Below are 20,413 nucleotides of genomic sequence, written 5' to 3'. Positions count from 1 at the left end.
TGGTCACATTCTAATGAGAACTCTATGGCACATACGGGGATCGAACCCGCGACCTTGGCGTTATTAGCACCACGCTCTGACCAGCTGAGCTAACAGGCCTGCCTTTGCAATGATTTGTTTTAACTAAATGTTTATAAAGTGGCCTCTCATGCAGTTTGCCTTGGAAAAATAAAGTAATGATTGACAGCCATGAAAAAAATCAGTTCCCTGAAATCGAGACTCAGGTGTAACGGAAAGCCAACCAGCAAGTGCCCAACCGTGGTTAACTTTAACAGATACACGGAAGGCCGACCATGAAGGGACACGAACACTCAATCTTTTGCAGGGAAACGGAGGTCAACCAGCTACTGCAAGTGTCCAAACGTGGTTAACTTTGACAGATACAATGAAGGCCGACCACGAAGAGACTCGAACCCTCAATCTTCTGATTCGAAGTCAGACGCCTTATCCATTAGGCCACGCGGTCCTTGTAGGAAGCTCTATTCTTTCTGTCAAAATGGTAGTGGGCTGAAATGTCCATCGTGCATTATAACTCTTTTTGGTGACCAAAATCATGCTGGCTAATGTAGTGAAGAGCATATTGATGAAGACAGTTGTTTTCTAACCAAAGAGAGTTTTTCAATTTTAGAGATGCACATGGTCACATTCTAACGAGAACTCTATGGCCCATACGGGGATCGAACCCGCGACCTTGGCGTTATTAGCACCACGCTCTGACCAGCTGAGCTAACAGGCCTGCCTTTGCAATGATTTGTTTTAACTAAATGTTTACAAAGTGGCCTCTCATGCAGTTTGCCTTGGAAAAATAAAGTAATGATTGACAGCCATGAAAAAAATCAGTACCCTGAAATCGAAACTCAGGTGTAATGGAAAGCCAACCAGCAAGTGCCCAACCGTGGTTAACTTTGACAGATACACGGAAGGCCGACCATGAAGGGACACGAACACTCAATCTTCTGCAGCCGAACAGAGGACAACCAGCTACTGCAAGTGCCCAACCGTAGTTAACTTTAACAGATACAATGAAGGCCGACCACAAAGGGACTCGAACCCTCAATCTTCTGATTCGAAGTCAGACGCCTTATCCATTAGGCCACGCGGTCCTTGTAGGAAGCTTTATTCTTTCTGTCAAAATGGTAGTGGGCTGAAATGTCCATCGTGCATTATAACTCTTTTTGGTGACCAAAATCATGCTGGCTAATGTAGTGAAGAGCATATTGATGAAGACAGTTGTTTACTAACCAAAGAGAGTTTTTCAGTTTTATAGATGCACATGGTCATATTCTAATGAGTACTCTATGGCCCATACGGGGATCGAACCCGCGACCTTGGCGTTATTAGCACCACGCTCTGACCAGCTGAGCTAACAGGCCTGCCTTTGCAATGATTTGTTTTAACTAAATGTTTACAAAGTGGCCTCTCATGCAGTTTGACTTGGAAAAATAAAGTAATGATTGACAGCCATGAAAAAAATTAGTTCCCTGAAATCGAAACTCAGGTGTAATGGAAAGCCAACCAGCAAGTGCCCAACCGTGGTTAACTTTGACAGATACACGGAAGGCCGACCATGAAGTGACACGAACACTCAATCTTATGCAGGGGAACGGAGGCCAACCAGCTACTGCAAGTGCCCAACCGTGGTTAACTTTGACAGATACAATGAAGGCCGACCACGAAGGGACTCGAACCCTCAATCTTCTGATTCGAAGTCAGACGCCTTATCCATTAGGCCACGCGGCCCTTGTAGGAAGCTCTATTCTTTCTGTCAAAATGGTAGTGGGCTGAAATGTCCATCGTGCATTATAACTCTTTTTGGTGACCAAAATCATGCTGGCTAATGTAGTGAAGAGCATATTGATGAAGACAGTTGTTTTCTAACCAAAGAGAGTTTTTCAATTTTAGAGATGCACATGGTCACATTCTAACGAGTACTCTATGGCCCGTACGGGGATCGAACACGCGACCTTGGCGTTATTAGCACCACGCTCTGACCAGCTGAGCTAACAGACCTGCCTTTCCAATAATTTGTTTCAACTAAAACTTTGCAAAGTGGCCCACATGCAGTTTGCCTTGGAAAAATAAAGTAATGATTCACAGCCATGAAAAAATTCAGTTACCTGAAATCGAGACTCCGGTGTAAAGGAAAGCCAACCAGCAAGGGCCCAACCTTGGTTAACGTTGACAGATACACGGAAGGCCGACCATGAAGGGACACGAAGACTCAATCTTCTGCAGCCGAACAGAGGCCAACCAGCTACTGCAAGTGCCCAACCGTAGTTAACTTTAACAGATACAATGAAGGCCGACCACGAAGGGACTCGAACCCTCAATTTTCTGATTCGAAGTCAGACGCCTTATCCATTAGGCCACGCGGTCCTTGTAGGAAGCTCTATTCTTTCTGTCAAAATGGTAGTGGGCTGAAATGTCCATCATGCATTATAACTTTTTTTTGTGGCCAAAATCATGCTGGCTAATGTAGTGAAGAGCATATTATTGATGAAGACAGTTGTTTACTAACCAAAGATAGTTTTTCAGTTTCATAGATGCACATGGTTACATTCTAATGAGTACTCTATGGCCCATACGGGGATCGAACCCGCGACCTTGGCGTTATTAGCACCACGCTCTGACCAGCTGAGCTAACAGGCCTGCCTTTGCAATGATTTGTTTTAACTAAATGTTTACAAAGTGGCCTCTCATGCAGTTTGCCTTGGAAAAATAAAGTAATGATTCACAGCCATGAAAAAAATCAGTTCCCTGAAATCGAGAGTCAGGTGTAACGGAAAGCCAACCAGCAAGTGCCCAACCTTGGTTAACGTTGACAGATACACGGAAGGCCGACCATGAAGGGACACGAACACTCAATCTTCTGCAGCCGAACGGAGGCCAACCAGCTACTGCAAGTGCCCAAGCGTAGTTAACTTTAACAGATACAATGAAGGCCGACCACGAAGGGACTCGAACCCTCAATCTTCTGATTCGAAGTCAGACGCCTTATCCATTAGGCCACGCGGTCCTTGTAGGAAGCTCTATTCTTTCTGTCAAAATGGTAGTGGGCTGAAATGTCCATCGTGCATTATAACTTTTTTTTGTGGCCAAAATCATGCAGGCTAATGTAATGAAGAGCATATTATTGATGAAGACAGTTGTTTACTAACCAAAGATAGTTTTTCAGTTTCATAGATGCAAATGGTCACATTCTAATGAGTACTCTATGGCCCATACGGGGATCGAACCCGCGACCTTGGCGTTATTAGCACCACGCTCTGACCAGCTGAGCTAACAGGCCTGCCTTTGCAATGATTTGTTTTAACTAAATGTTTACAAAGTGGCCTCTCATGCAGTTTGCCTTGGAAAAATAAAGTAATGATTGACAGCCATGAAAAAAATCAGTTCCCTGAAATCAAGACTCAGGTGTAACATAAAGCCAACCAGCAAGTGCCCAACCGTGGTTAACTTTGACAGATACACGGAAGGTCGACCATGAAGGGACACGAACACTCAATCTTCTGCAGGGAAACGGAGGTCAACCAGCTACTGCAAGTGCCCAACCGTGGTTAACTTTGACAGATACAATGAAGGCCGACCACGAAGGGACTCGAACCCTCAATCTTCTGATTCGAAGTCAGACGCCTTATCCATTAGGCCACGCGGTCCTTGTAGTAAGCTCTATTCTTTCTGTCAAAATGGTAGTGGGCTGAAATGTCCATCATGCATTATAACTCTTTTTGGTGACCAAAATCATGCTGGCTAATGTAGTGAAGGGCATATTGATGAAGACAGTTGTTTTCTAACCAAAGAGAGTTTTTCAATTTTAGAGATGCACATGGTCACATTCTAACGAGTACTCTAAGGCCCGTACGGGGATCGAACCCGCGACCTTGGCGTTATTAGCACCACGCTCTGACCAGCTGAGCTAACAGGCCTGCCTTTCCAATGATTTGTTTTAACTAAAACTTTGCAAAGTGGCCCACATGCAGTTTGCCTTGGAAAAATAAAGTAATGATTCACAGCCATGAAAAAATTCAGTTACCTGAAATCGAGACTCCGGTGTAAAGGAAAGCCAACCAGCAAGGGCCCAACCTTGGTTAACGTTGACAGATACACGGAAGGCCGACCATGAAGGGACACGAACACTCAATCTTCTGCAGCCGAACGGAGGCCAAACAGCTACTGCAAGTGCCCAACCGTAGTTAACTTTAACAGATACAATGAAGGCCGACCACAAAGGGACTCGAACCCTCAATCTTCTGATTCGAAGTCAGACGCCTTATCCATTAGGCCACGCGGTCCTTGTAGGAAGCTCTATTCTTTCTGTCAAAATGGTAGTGGGCTGAAATGTCCATTGTGCATTATAACTCTTTTTGGTGACCAAAATCATGCTGGCTATTGTAGTGAAGAGCATATTGATGAAGACAGTTGTTTACTAACCAAAGAGAGTTTTTCAGTTTTATAGATGCACATGGTCACATTCTAATGAGTACTCTATGGCCCGTATGGGGATCGAACCCGCGACCTTGGCGTTATTAGCACCACACTCTGACCAGCTGAGCTAACAGGCCTGCCTTTGCAATGATTTGTTTTAACTAAATGTTTACAAAGTGGCCTCTCATGCAGTTTGCCTTGGAAAAATAAAGTAATGATTCACAGCCATGGAAAAAATCAGTTCCCTGAAATCGAGACTCAGGTGTAACGGAAAGCCAACCAGCAAGTGCCCAACCGTGGTTAACTTTGACAGATACACGGAAGGCCGACAATGAAGGGACACGAACACTCAATCTTCTGCAGGGGAACGGAGGCCAACCAGCTACTGCAAGTGCCCAACCGTGGCTAACTTTGACAGATACAATGAAGGCCGACCACGAAGGGACTCGAACACTCAATCTTCTGATTCGAAGTCAGACGCCTTATCCATTAGGCCACGCGGTCCTTGTAGGAAGCTCTATTCTTTCTGTCAAAATGGTAGTGGGCTGAAATGTCCATCGTGCATTATAACTTTTTTTTGTGGCCAAAATCATGCTGGCTAATGTAGTGAAGAGCATATTATTGATGAAGACAGTTGTTTACTAACCAAAGATAGTTTTTCAGTTTCATAGATGCACATGGTCACATTCTAATGAGTACTCTATGGGATCGAACCCACGACCTTGGCGTTATTAGCACCACGCTCTGACCAGCTGAGCTAACAGGCCTGCCTTTGCAATGATTTGTTTTAACTAAATGTTTACAAAGTGGCCTCTCATGCAGTTTGCCTTGGAAAAATAAAGTAATGATTCACAGCCATGAAAAAAATCAGTTCCCTGAAATCGAGACTCAGGTGTAACGGAAAGCCAACCAGCAAGTGCCCAACCTTGGTTAACGTTGACAGATACACGGAAGGCCGACCATGAAGGGACACGAACACTCAATCTTCTGCAGCCGAACGGAGGCCAACCAGCTACTGCAAGTGCCCAAGCGTAGTTAACTTTAACAGATACAATGAAGGCCGACCACGAAGGGACTCGAACCCTCAATCTTCTGATTTGAAGTCAGACGCCTTATCCATTAGGCCACGCGGTCCTTGTAGGAAGCTCTATTCTTTCTGTCAAAATGGTAGTGGGCTGAAATGTCCATCGTGCATTATAACTTTTTTTTGTGGCCAAAATCATGCAGGCTAATGTAATGAAGAGCATATTATTGATGAAGACAGTTGTTTACTAACCAAAGATAGTTTTTCAGTTTCATAGATGCAAATGGTCACATTCTAATGAGTACTCTATGGCCCATACGGGGATCGAACCCGCGACCTTGGCGTTATTAGCACCACGCTCTGACCAGCTGAGCTAACAGGCCTGCCTTTGCAATGATTTGTTTTAACTAAATGTTTACAAAGTGGCCTCTCATGCAGTTTGCCTTGGAAAAATAAAGTAATGATTGACAGCCATGAAAAAAATCAGTTCCCTGAAATCAAGACTCAGGTGTAACATAAAGCCAACCAGCAAGTGCCCAACCGTGGTTAACTTTGACAGATACACGGAAGGTCGACCATGAAGGGACACGAACACTCAATCTTCTGCAGGGAAACGGAGGTCAACCAGCTACTGCAAGTGCCCAACCGTGGTTAACTTTGACAGATACAATGAAGGCCGACCACGAAGGGACTCGAACCCTCAATCTTCTGATTCGAAGTCAGACGCCTTATCCATTAGGCCACGCGGTCCTTGTAGTAAGCTCTATTCTTTCTGTCAAAATGGTAGTGGGCTGAAATGTCCATCATGCATTATAACTCTTTTTGGTGACCAAAATCATGCTGGCTAATGTAGTGAAGGGCATATTAATGAAGACAGTTGTTTTCTAACCAAAGAGAGTTTTTCAATTTTAGAGATGCACATGGTCACATTCTAACGAGTACTCTATGGCCCGTACGGGGATCGAACCCGCGACCTTGGCGTTATTAGCACCACGCTCTGACCAGCTGAGCTAACAGGCCTGCCTTTCCAATGATTTGTTTTAACTAAAACTTTGCAAAGTGGCCCACATGCAGTTTGCCTTGGAAAAATAAAGTAATGATTCACAGCCATGAAAAAATTCAGTTACCTGAAATCGAGACTCCGGTGTAAAGGAAAGCCAACCAGCAAGGGCCCAACCGTAGTTAACTTTAACAGATACAATGAAGGCCGACCACAAAGGGACTCGAACACTCAATCTTCTGATTCGAAGTCAGACGCCTTATCCATTAGGCCACGCGGTCCTTGTAGGAAGCTCTATTCTTTCTGTCAAAATGGTAGTGGGCTGAAATGTCCATCGTGCATTATAACTCTTTTTGGTGACCAAAATCATGCTGGCTATTGTAGTGAAGAGCATATTGATGAAGACAGTTGTTTACTAACCAAAGAGAGTTTTTCAGTTTTATAGATGCACATGGTCACATTCTAATGAGTACTCTATGGCCCGTACGGGGATCGAACCCGCGACCTTGGCGTTATTAGCACCACGCTCTGACCAGCTGAGCTAACAGGCCTGCCTTTGCAATGATTTGTTTTAACTAAATGTTTACAAAGTGGCCTCTCATGCAGTTTGCCTTGGAAAAATAAAGTAATGATTCACAGCCATGGAAAAAATCAGTTCCCTGAAATCGAGACTCAGGTGTAACGGAAAGCCAACCAGCAAGTGCCCAACCGTGGTTAACTTTGACAGATACACGGAAGGCCGACAATGAAGGGACACGAACACTCAATCTTCTGCAGGGGAACGGAGGCCAACCAGCTACTGCAAGTGCCCAACCGTGGCTAACTTTGACAGATACAATGAAGGCCGACCACGAAGGGACTCGAACACTCAATCTTCTGATTCGAAGTCAGACGCCTTATCCATTAGGCCACGCGGTCCTTGTAGGAAGCTCTATTCTTTCTGTCAAAATGGTAGTGGGCTGAAATGTCCATCGTGCATTATAACTTTTTTTTGTGGCCAAAATCATGCTGGCTAATGTAGTGAAGAGCATATTATTGATGAAGACAGTTGTTTACTAACCAAAGATAGTTTTTCAGTTTCATAGATGCACAAGGTCACATTCTAATGAGTACTCTATGGCCCATACGGGGATCGAACCCACGACCTTGGCGTTATTAGCACCACGCTCTGACCAGCTGAGCTAACAGGCCTGCCTTTGCAATGATTTGTTTTAACTAAATGTTTACAAAGTGGCCTCTCATGCAGTTTGCCTTGGAAAAATAAAGTAATGATTCACAGCCATGAAAAAAATCAGTTCCCTGAAATCGAGACTCAGGTGTAACGGAAAGCCAACCAGCAAGTGCCCAACCTTGGTTAACGTTGACAGATACACGGAAGGCCGACCATGAAGGGACACGAACACTCAATCTTCTGCAGCCGAACGGAGGCCAACCAGCTACTGCAAGTGCCCAAGCGTAGTTAACTTTAACAGATACAATGAAGGCCGACCACGAAGGGACTCGAACCCTCAATCTTCTGATTTGAAGTCAGACGCCTTATCCATTAGGCCACGCGGTCCTTGTAGGAAGCTCTATTCTTTCTGTCAAAATGGTAGTGGGCTGAAATGTCCATCGTGCATTATAACTTTTTTTTGTGGCCAAAATCATGCAGGCTAATGTAATGAAGAGCATATTATTGATGAAGACAGTTGTTTACTAACCAAAGATAGTTTTTCAGTTTCATAGATGCAAATGGTCACATTCTAATGAGTACTCTATGGCCCATACGGGGATCGAACCCGCGACCTTGGCGTTATTAGCACCACGCTCTGACCAGCTGAGCTAACAGGCCTGCCTTTGCAATGATTTGTTTTAACTAAATGTTTACAAAGTGGCCTCTCATGCAGTTTGCCTTGGAAAAATAAAGTAATGATTGACAGCCATGAAAAAAATCAGTTCCCTGAAATCAAGACTCAGGTGTAACATAAAGCCAACCAGCAAGTGCCCAACCGTAGTTAACTTTGACAGATACACGGAAGGTCGACCATGAAGGGACACGAACACTCAATCTTCTGCAGGGAAACGGAGGTCAACCAGCTACTGCAAGTGCCCAACCGTGGTTAACTTTGACAGATACAATGAAGGCCGACCACGAAGGGACTCGAACCCTCAATCTTCTGATTCGAAGTCAGACGCCTTATCCATTAGGCCACGCGGTCCTTGTAGTAAGCTCTATTCTTTCTGTCAAAATGGTAGTGGGCTGAAATGTCCATCATGCATTATAACTCTTTTTGGTGACCAAAATCATGCTGGCTAATGTAGTGAAGGGCATATTAATGAAGACAGTTGTTTTCTAACCAAAGAGAGTTTTTCAATTTTAGAGATGCACATGGTCACATTCTAACGAGTACTCTATGGCCCGTACGGGGATCGAACCCGCGACCTTGGCGTTATTAGCACCACGCTCTGACCAGCTGAGCTAACAGGCCTGCCTTTCCAATGATTTGTTTTAACTAAAACTTTGCAAAGTGGCCCACATGCAGTTTGCCTTGGAAAAATAAAGTAATGATTCACAGCCATGAAAAAATTCAGTTACCTGAAATCGAGACTCCGGTGTAAAGGAAAGCCAACCAGCAAGGGCCCAACCGTAGTTAACTTTAACAGATACAATGAAGGCCGACCACAAAGGGACTCGAACACTCAATCTTCTGATTCGAAGTCAGACGCCTTATCCATTAGGCCACGCGGTCCTTGTAGGAAGCTCTATTCTTTCTGTCAAAATGGTAGTGGGCTGAAATGTCCATCGTGCATTATAACTCTTTTTGGTGACCAAAATCATGCTGGCTATTGTAGTGAAGAGCATATTGATGAAGACAGTTGTTTACTAACCAAAGAGAGTTTTTCAGTTTTATAGATGCACATGGTCACATTCTAATGAGTACTCTATGGCCCGTACGGGGATCGAACCCGCGACCTTGGCGTTATTAGCACCACGCTCTGACCAGCTGAGCTAACAGGCCTGCCTTTGCAATGATTTGTTTTAACTAAATGTTTACAAAGTGGCCTCTCATGCAGTTTGCCTTGGAAAAATAAAGTAATGATTCACAGCCATGGAAAAAATCAGTTCCCTGAAATCGAGACTCAGGTGTAACGGAAAGCCAACCAGCAAGTGCCCAACCGTGGTTAACTTTGACAGATACACGGAAGGCCGACAATGAAGGGACACGAACACTCAATCTTCTGCAGGGGAACGGAGGCCAACCAGCTACTGCAAGTGCCCAACCGTGGCTAACTTTGACAGATACAATGAAGGCCGACCACGAAGGGACTCGAACACTCAATCTTCTGATTCGAAGTCAGACGCCTTATCCATTAGGCCACGCGGTCCTTGTAGGAAGCTCTATTCTTTCTGTCAAAATGGTAGTGGGCTGAAATGTCCATCGTGCATTATAACTTTTTTTTGTGGCCAAAATCATGCTGGCTAATGTAGTGAAGAGCATATTATTGATGAAGACAGTTGTTTACTAACCAAAGATAGTTTTTCAGTTTCATAGATGCACATGGTCACATTCTAATGAGTACTCTATGGCCCATACGGGGATCGAACCCACGACCTTGGCGTTATTAGCACCACGCTCTGACCAGCTGAGCTAACAGGCCTGCCTTTGCAATGATTTGTTTTAACTAAATGTTTACAAAGTGGCCTCTCATGCAGTTTGCCTTGGAAAAATAAAGTAATGATTCACAGCCATGAAAAAAATCAGTTCCCTGAAATCGAGACTCAGGTGTAACGGAAAGCCAACCAGCAAGTGCCCAACCTTGGTTAACGTTGACAGATACACGGAAGGCCGACCATGAAGGGACACGAACACTCAATCTTCTGCAGCCGAACGGAGGCCAACCAGCTACTGCAAGTGCCCAAGCGTAGTTAACTTTAACAGATACAATGAAGGCCGACCACGAAGGGACTCGAACCCTCAATCTTCTGATTCGAAGTCAGACGCCTTATCCATTAGGCCACGCGGTCCTTGTAGGAAGCTCTATTCTTTCTGTCAAAATGGTAGTGGGCTGAAATGTCCATCGTGCATTATAACTTTTTTTTGTGGCCAAAATCATGCAGGCTAATGTAATGAAGAGCATATTATTGATGAAGACAGTTGTTTACTAACCAAAGATAGTTTTTCAGTTTCATAAATGCAAATGGTCACATTCTAATGAGTACTCTATGGCCCATACGGGGATCGAACCCGCGACCTTGGCGTTATTAGCACCACGCTCTGACCAGCTGAGCTAACAGGCCTGCCTTTGCAATGATTTGTTTTAACTAAATGTTTACAAAGTGGCCTCTCATGCAGTTTGCCTTGGAAAAATAAAGTAATGATTGACAGCCATGAAAAAAATCAGTTCCCTGAAATCAAGACTCAGGTGTAACATAAAGCCAACCAGCAAGTGCCCAACCGTGGTTAACTTTGACAGATACACGGAAGGTCGACCATGAAGGGACACGAACACTCAATCTTCTGCAGGGAAACGGAGGTCAACCAGCTACTGCAAGTGCCCAACCGTGGTTAACTTTGACAGATACAATGAAGGCCGACCACGAAGGGACTCGAACCCTCAATCTTCTGATTCGAAGTCAGACGCCTTATCCATTAGGCCACGCGGTCCTTGTAGTAAGCTCTATTCTTTCTGTCAAAATGGTAGTGGGCTGAAATGTCCATCATGCATTATAACTCTTTTTGGTGACCAAAATCATGCTGGCTAATGTAGTGAAGGGCTTATTAATGAAGACAGTTGTTTTCTAACCAAAGAGAGTTTTTCAATTTTAGAGATGCACATGGTCACATTCTAACGAGTACTCTATGGCCCGTACGGGGATCGAACCCGCGACCTTGGCGTTATTAGCACCACGCTCTGACCAGCTGAGCTAACAGGCCTGCCTTTGCAATGACTTGTTTTAACTAAATGTTTACAAAGTGGCCTCTCATGCAGTTTGCCTTGGAAAAATAAAGTAATGATTCACAGCCATGGAAAAAATCAGTTCCCTGAAATCGAGACTCAGGTGTAACGGAAAGCCAACCAGCAAGTGCCCAACCGTGGTTAACTTTGACAGATACACGGAAGGCCGACAATGAAGGGACACGAACACTCAATCTTCTGCAGGGGAACGGAGGCCAACCAGCTACTGCAAGTGCCCAACCGTGGCTAACTTTGACAGATACAATGAAGGCCGACCACGAAGGGACTCGAACACTCAATCTTCTGATTCGAAGTCAGACGCCTTATCCATTAGGCCACGCGGTCCTTGTAGGAAGCTCTATTCTTTCTGTCAAAATGGTAGTGGGCTGAAATGTCCATCGTGCATTATAACTTTTTTTTGTGGCCAAAATCATGCTGGCTAATGTAGTGAAGAGCATATTATTGATGAAGACAGTTGTTTACTAACCAAAGATAGTTTTTCAGTTTCATAGATGCACATGGTCACATTCTAATGAGTACTCTATGGCCCATACGGGGATCGAACCCACGACCTTGGCGTTATTAGCACCACGCTCTGACCAGCTGAGCTAACAGGCCTGCCTTTGCAATGATTTGTTTTAACTAAATGTTTACAAAGTGGCCTCTCATGCAGTTTGCCTTGGAAAAATAAAGTAATGATTCACAGCCATGAAAAAAATCAGTTCCCTGAAATCGAGACTCAGGTGTAACGGAAAGCCAACCAGCAAGTGCCCAACCTTGGTTAACGTTGACAGATACACGGAAGGCCGACCATGAAGGGACACGAACACTCAATCTTCTGCAGCCGAACGGAGGCCAACCAGCTACTGCAAGTGCCCAAGCGTAGTTAACTTTAACAGATACAATGAAGGCCGACCACGAAGGGACTCGAACCCTCAATCTTCTGATTCGAAGTCAGACGCCTTATCCATTAGGCCACGCGGTCCTTGTAGGAAGCTCTATTCTTTCTGTCAAAATGGTAGTGGGCTGAAATGTCCATCGTGCATTATAACTTTTTTTTGTGGCCAAAATCATGCAGGCTAATGTAATGAAGAGCATATTATTGATGAAGACAGTTGTTTACTAACCAAAGATAGTTTTTCAGTTTCATAGATGCAAATGGTCACATTCTAATGAGTACTCTATGGCCCATACGGGGATCGAACCCGCGACCTTGGCGTTATTAGCACCACGCTCTGACCAGCTGAGCTAACAGGCCTGCCTTTGCAATGATTTGTTTTAACTAAATGTTTACAAAGTGGCCTCTCATGCAGTTTGCCTTGGAAAAATAAAGTAATGATTGACAGCCATGAAAAAAATCAGTTCCCTGAAATCAAGACTCAGGTGTAACATAAAGCCAACCAGCAAGTGCCCAACCGTGGTTAACTTTGACAGATACACAGAAGGTCGACCATGAAGGGACACGAACACTCAATCTTCTGCAGGGAAACGGAGGTCAACCAGCTACTGCAAGTGCCCAACCGTGGTTAACTTTGACAGATACAATGAAGGCCGACCACGAAGGGACTCGAACCCTCAATCTTCTGATTCGAAGTCAGACGCCTTATCCATTAGGCCACGCGGTCCTTGTAGTAAGCTCTATTCTTTCTGTCAAAATGGTAGTGGGCTGAAATGTCCATCATGCATTATAACTCTTTTTGGTGACCAAAATCATGCTGGCTAATGTAGTGAAGGGCATATTAATGAAGACAGTTGTTTTCTAACCAAAGAGAGTTTTTCAATTTTAGAGATGCACATGGTCACATTCTAACGAGTACTCTATGGCCCGTACGGGGATCGAACCCGCGACCTTGGCGTTATTAGCACCACGCTCTGACCAGCTGAGCTAACAGGCCTGCCTTTCCAATGATTTGTTTTAACTAAAACTTTGCAAAGTGGCCCACATGCAGTTTGCCTTGGAAAAATAAAGTAATGATTCACAGCCATGAAAAAATTCAGTTACCTGAAATCGAGACTCCGGTGTAAAGGAAAGCCAACCAGCAAGGGCCCAACCTTGGTTAACGTTGACAGATACACGGAAGGCCGACCATGAAGGGACACGAACACTCAATCTTCTGCAGCCGAACGGAGGCCAACCAGCTACTGCAAGTGCCCAACCGTAGTTAACTTTAACAGATACAATGAAGGCCGACCACAAAGGGACTCGAACCCTCAATCTTCTGATTCGAAGTCAGACACCTTATCCATTAGGCCACGCGGTCCTTGTAGGAAGCTCTATTCTTTCTGTCAAAATGGTAGTGGGCTGAAATGTCCATCGTGCATTATAACTCTTTTTGGTGACCAAAATCATGCTGGCTATTGTAGTGAAGAGCATATTAATGAAGACAGTTGTTTACTAACCAAAGAGAGTTTTTCAGTTTTATAGATGCACATGGTCACATTCTAATGAGTACTCTATGGCCCGTACGGGGATCGAACCCGCGACCTTGGCGTTATTAGCACCACGCTCTGACCAGCTGAGCTAACAGGCCTGCCTTTGCAATGATTTGTTTTAACTAAATGTTTACAAAGTGGCCTCTCATGCAGTTTGCCTTGGAAAAATAAAGTAATGATTCACAGCCATGGAAAAAATCATTTCCCTGAAATCGAGACTCAGGTGTAACGGAAAGCCAACCAGCAAGTGCCCAACCGTGGTTAACTTTGACAGATACACGGAAGGCCGACAATGAAGGGACACGAACACTCAATCTTCTGCAGGGGAACGGAGGCCAACCAGCTACTGCAAGTGCCCAACCGTGGCTAACTTTGACAGATACAATGAAGGCCGACCACGAAGGGACTCGAACACTCAATCTTCTGATTCGAAGTCAGACGCCTTATCCATTAGGCCACGCGGTCCTTCTAGGAAGCTCTATTCTTTCTGTCAAAATGGTAGTGGGCTGAAATGTCCATCGTGCATTATAACTTTTTTTTGTGGCCAAAATCATGCTGGCTAATGTAGTGAAGAGCATATTATTGATGAAGACAGTTGTTTACTAACCAAAGATAGTTTTTCAGTTTCATAGATGCACATGGTCACATTCTAATGAGTACTCTATGGCCCATACGGGGATCGAACCCACGACCTTGGCGTTATTAGCACCACGCTCTGACCAGCTGAGCTAACAGGCCTGCCTTTGCAATGATTTGTTTTAACTAAATGTTTACAAAGTGGCCTCTCATGCAGTTTGCCTTGGAAAAATAAAGTAATGATTCACAGCCATGAAAAAAATCAGTTCCCTGAAATCGAGACTCAGGTGTAACGGAAAGCCAACCAGCAAGTGCCCAACCGTGGTTAACTTTGACAGAAACACGGAAGGCCGACCATGAAGGGACACGAACACTCAATCTTCTGCAGGGGAACGGAGGCCAACCAGCTACTGCAAGTGCCCAACCGTGGTTAACTTTGACAGATACAATGAAGGCCAACCACGAAGGGACTCGAACCCTCAATCTTCTGATTCGAAGTCAGACGCCTTATCCATTAGGCCACGCGGTCCTTGTAGGAAGCTCTATTCTTTCTGTCAAAATGGTAGTGGGCTGAAATGTCCATCATGCATTATAACTTTTTTTTTTGGCCAAAATCATGCTGGCTAATGTAGTGAAGAGCATATTATTGATGAAGACAGTTGTTTACTAACAAAAGATAGTTTTTCAGTTTCATAGATGCACATGGTTACATTCTAATGAGTACTCTATGGCCCATACGGGGATCGAACCCGCGACCTTGGCGTTATTAGCACCACGCTCTGACCAGCTGAGCTAACAGACCTGCCTTTGCAATGATTTGTTTTAACTAAATGTTTACAAAGTGGCCTCTCATGCAGTTTGCCTTGGAAAAATAAAGTAATGATTCACAGCCATGGAAAAAATCAGTTCCCTGAAATCGAGACTCAGGTGTAACGGAAAGCCAACCAGCAAGTGCCCAACCGTGGTTAACTTTGACAGATACACGGAAGGCCGACCATGAAGGGACACGAACACTCAATCTCTGCAGGGAAACGGAGGTCAACCAGCTACTGCAAGTGCCCAACCGTGGTTAACTTTGACAGATAAAATGAAGGCCGACCACGAAGGGACTCGAACCCTCAATCTTCTGATTCAAAGTCTGACGTCTTATCCATTAGGCCACGCGGTCCTTGTAGGAAGCTCTATTCTTTCTGTCAAAATGGTAGTGGGCTGAAATGTCCATCGTGCATTATAACTTTTTTTTGTGGCCAAAATCATGCTGGCTAATGTAGTGAAGAGTATATTATTGATGAAGACAGTTGTTTACTAACCAAAGATAGTTTTTCAGTTTCATAGATGCACATGGTCACAGTCTAATGAGTACTCTATGGCCCATACGGGGATCGAACCCACGACCTTGGCGTTATTAGCACCACGCTCTGACCAGCTGAGCTAACAGGCATGCCTTTGCAATGATTTGTTTTAACTAAATGTTTACAAAGTGGCCTCTCATGCAGTTTGACTTGGAAAAATAAAGTAATGATTGACAGCCATGAAAAAAATCAGTTCCCTGAAATCGAAACTCAGGTGTAATGGAAAGCCAACCAGCAAGTGCCCAACCGTGGTTAACTTTGACAGATACATGGAAGGCCGACCACGAAGGGACTCGAACCCTCAATCTTCTGATTCGAAGTCAGACGCCTTATCCATTAGGCCACGCGGTCCTTGTAGGAAGCTCTATTCTTTCTGTCAAAATGGTAGTGGGCTGAAATGTCCATCGTGCATTATAACTCTTTTTGGTGACCAAAATCATGCTGGCTAATGTAGTGAAGAGCATATTGATGAAGACAGTTGTTTTCTAACCAAAGAGAGTTTTTCAATTTTAGAGATGCACATGGTCACATTCTAACGAGTACTCTATGGCCCGTACGGGGATCGAACACGCGACCTTGGCGTTATTAGCACCACGCTCTGACCAGCTGAGCTAACAGACCTGCCTTTCCAATACTTTGTTTCAACTAAAACTTTGCAAAGTGGCCCACATGCAGTTTGCCTTGGAAAAATAAAGTAATGATTCACAGCCATGAAAAAATTCAGTTACCTGAAATCGAGACTCCGGTGTAAAGGAAAGCCAACCAGCAAGGGCCCAACCTTGGTTAACGTTGACAGATACACGGAAGGCCGACCATGAAGGGACACGAACACTCAATCTTCTGCAGCCGAACAGAGGCCAACCAGCTACTGCAAGTGCCCAACCGTAGTTAACTTTAACAGATACAATGAAGGCCGACCACGAAGGGACTCGAACCCTCAATCTTCTGATTCGAAGTCAGACGCCTTATCCATTAGGCCACGCGGTCCTGGTAGGAAGCTCTATTCTTTCTGTCAAAATGGTAGTGGGCTGAAATGTCCATCGTGCATTATAACTCTTTTTGGTGACCAAAATCATGCTGGCTAATGTAGTGAAGAGCATATTGATGAAGACAGTTGTTTACTAACCAAAGAGAGTTTTTCAGTTTTATAGATGCACATGGTCACATTCTAATGAGTACTCTATGGCCCAGACGGGGATCGAGCCCGCGACCTTGGCGTTATTAGCACCACGCTCTGACCAGCTGAGCTAACAGGCCTGCCTTTGCAATGATTTGTTTTAACTAAATGTTTACAAAGTGGCCTCTCATGCAGTTTGCCTTGGAAAAATAAAGTAATGATTCACAGCCATGGAAAAAATCAGTTCCCTGAAATCGAGACTCAGGTGTAACGGAAAGCCAACCAGCAAGTGCCCAACCGTGGTTAACTTTGACAGATACACAGAAGGCCGACCATGAAGGGACACGAACACTCAATCTTCTGCAGGGGAAAGGAGGCCAACAACTACTGCAAGTGCCCAACCGTGGCTAACTTTGACAGATACAATGAAGGCCAACCACGAAGGGACTCGAACCCTCAATCTTCTGATTCGAAGTCAGACGCCTTATCCATTAGGCCACGCGGTCCTTGTAGGAAGCTCTATTCTTTCTGTCAAAATGGTAGTGGGCTGAAATGTCCATCGTGCATTATAACTCTTTTTGGTGACCAAAATCATGCTGGCTAATGTAGTGAAGAGCATATTGATGAAGACAGTTGTTTTCTAACCAAAGAGAGTTTTTCAATTTTAGAGATGCACATGGTCACATTCTAACGAGTACTCTATGGCCCGTACGGGGATCGAACACGCGACCTTGGCGTTATTAGCACCACGCTCTGACCAGCTGAGCTAACAGGCCTGCCTTTGCAATGATTTGTTTTAACTAAATGTTTACAAAGTGGCCTCTCATGCAGTTTGCCTTGGAAAAATAAAGTAATGATTGACAGCCATGAAAAAATTCAGTTACCTGAAATCAAGACTCCGGTGTAAAGGATAGCCAACCAGCAAGGGCCCAACCTTGGTTAACGTTGACAGATACACGGAAGGCCGACCATGAAGGGACACGAACACTCAATCTTCTGCAGCCGAACAGAGGACAACCAGCTACTGCAAGTGCCCAACCATAGTTAACTTTAACAGATACAATGAAGGCCGACCACGAAGGGACTCGAACCCTCAATCTTCTGATTCGAAGTCAGACGCCTTATCCATTAGGCCACGCGGTCCTTGTAGGAAGCTTTATTCTTTGTCAAAATGGTAGTGGGCTGAAATGTCCATTGTGCATTATAACTCTTTTTGGTGACCAAAATCATGCTGGCTAATGTAGTGAAGAGCATATTATTGATGAAGACAGTTGTTTACTAACCAAAGATAGTTTTTCAGTTTCATAGATGCACATGGTCACATTCTAATGAGTACTCTATGGCCCATACGGGGATCGAACCCGCGACCTTGGCGTTATTAGCACCACGCTCTGACCAGCTGAGCTAACAGGCCTGCCTTTGCAATGATTTGTTTTAACTAAATGTTTACAAAGTGGCCTCTCATGCAGTTTGACTTGGAAAAATAAAGTAATGATTGACAGCCATGAAAAAAATCAGTTCCCTGAAATCGAAACTCAGGTGTAACGGAAAGCCAACCAGCAAGTGCCCATTCTGCCCAACCGTGGTTAACTTTGACAGATACACGGAAGCTAACCAGCAAGTGCCCAAAGTAAAACAATTGGACCTCTGCGCGAGACTAGGATGAGTCATGGCGGCTGTCAAGATCCTGAAGGCGTACAGCAGTGAGGAGGAGCTGGCAGAGAGCGAAGAGAACACGGAAGAGAGCGAAATTCAAATGGATGATGATGAGGATGAGAGGGGAAGAGGAAAGAAACGGAAAAAAACTAGGAAAGAAAACAACGTCACAAGTGAAGACAGTCAGGAAAGAAAGTTTGTAGTTGGAATAAGAGCAGTGTCAAAAATTGATGGGATCTTTAAGGACTATCACAGCGTGGCAAAGTTTGTGGGAGGAAAGGTAGGAGAGGTGAAATCGCTCAGGTTAGCTAGAAGTGGTATTGTGGTAGTCGAGTGTGTGTCAGAAAAGCAGATGTTTGGTGTTTTAAGCATCAGGAAATTTGACGGCCACAGAGTGGAGTGCTTTGAACTGGGAGTAAAGTCAAACAGCGTCGGAGTGATAAGTGGGGTGCCACTGACAGTGGATGCAGAAACATTTGAAGAAATTAACGGAGTCAAGAAGGATGAAGCGATTCAGGGAAGGAAAAATGGAGCCGAGCCTGTCAGTTTGCTTAACGTTCTATGGAGAACTTCCGGAGAGAATTTATGCGGACTATGTAACATACAGGGTCAGGCCATATGAGAAGGGTCCCCTTCGATGTTTTTGTTGCCAAGAATACGGGCATGCGGCTGCTGTATGTAGAGGAGAAAGGAAATGTGGGAGATGTGGGGAGAGTAACTGTGAGGAGTCGTGCAGTGTGAAAGAAAAAGAGCCAGAGTGCATTCATTGCAAAGGAAATCACCATGCAGGGGCATCAACGTGTCCTAGAAGGATAAAAGAACTAACAGTGAAGAGGATTAGAGAAAACACAAGGGTAACTTATGCAGAAGCAATAAAGAGAGTTGAGAGAAACGAGCAAAGGGAAACTAAACATGAAATGGATGTAAAGAGAAATGAAGATGTGCAAACCATTAGTATGGACAAAAGAAACTTCCTGGCGTTCATCGCCATGGTAATTAACTGTGCAGTGGAGATGAAAGGAAAATCCGAAAGGATAAAGATGATATTGGACGCGGCCAGAAGATTTTTGGATATAGGGAACATAAGTGGAGAGGACATTGACTGTACCCTGAGGGAAGGGTTTGCGACAGCCCAGGCCAATGGGTCTGGGTAGACTGGTGGTTAACACAAGAAGGGGATCACTGGGGGTGTTTTAATGTAAATAGTTACCGTATTCATGTTATACTAAGAGTCAAGTAGGTGGCGGTAATGCACAAGTTTGTTTGCCAACCGCCAATAAACCCGAATAGTAGAAGAAGAAGAAGTAAAACAATTGAGTACTTTTTCTACCACTGCCACAGACCCACACTTTGGAACAAACTCCCCAATTGCAATCAGAACTACAGATTAGCTCCCAGTTTTCCGTCGTAAACTCACCTCTCCGGACTCCACCTTACATCATTTAGATATTTAGACTGATGATATTGGTTATGTTTTAATTTACCTGGCATCCTATCATTTCTAAATCTTCAATGTACACATTTTAGAAATGCTTATTTAGGCCTTTAAATGATATTTTTTAGACTGATGCTTGGTTCTTGGTACTATACTGTGTCTCTGCATTAGAATTGTTTACCATAAGTTCCTCTGGATAGTGTCTGCTATTTGCCTACATTCTTAATTGTAAATTGTATTACTACTAATACTATTGTTGTGTAAAGTCAGATTCATACTCAGTTGCAAGCAGGTGTTGCACACCGAAATGAGGTGGTCGATATTATAAGCTCACCACGTGTCATATCACAACACATAGTGAGCTAATACAGTTAGCATTAGATGTTTAGAGGTAAGGTTTAGGGTTCACACTTAGACATTTACAGGTAAGGTTTAGTCGTTATGGTTGGGATTAGAC

Source organism: Nannobrachium achirus (genome assembly GCF_963921795.1).
Source record: "Nannobrachium achirus genome assembly, chromosome: 3".
In the NCBI taxonomy this organism is placed as follows: Eukaryota; Metazoa; Chordata; class Actinopteri; order Myctophiformes; family Myctophidae; genus Nannobrachium; species Nannobrachium achirus.
This window is presented reverse-complemented; position numbering follows the sequence as displayed.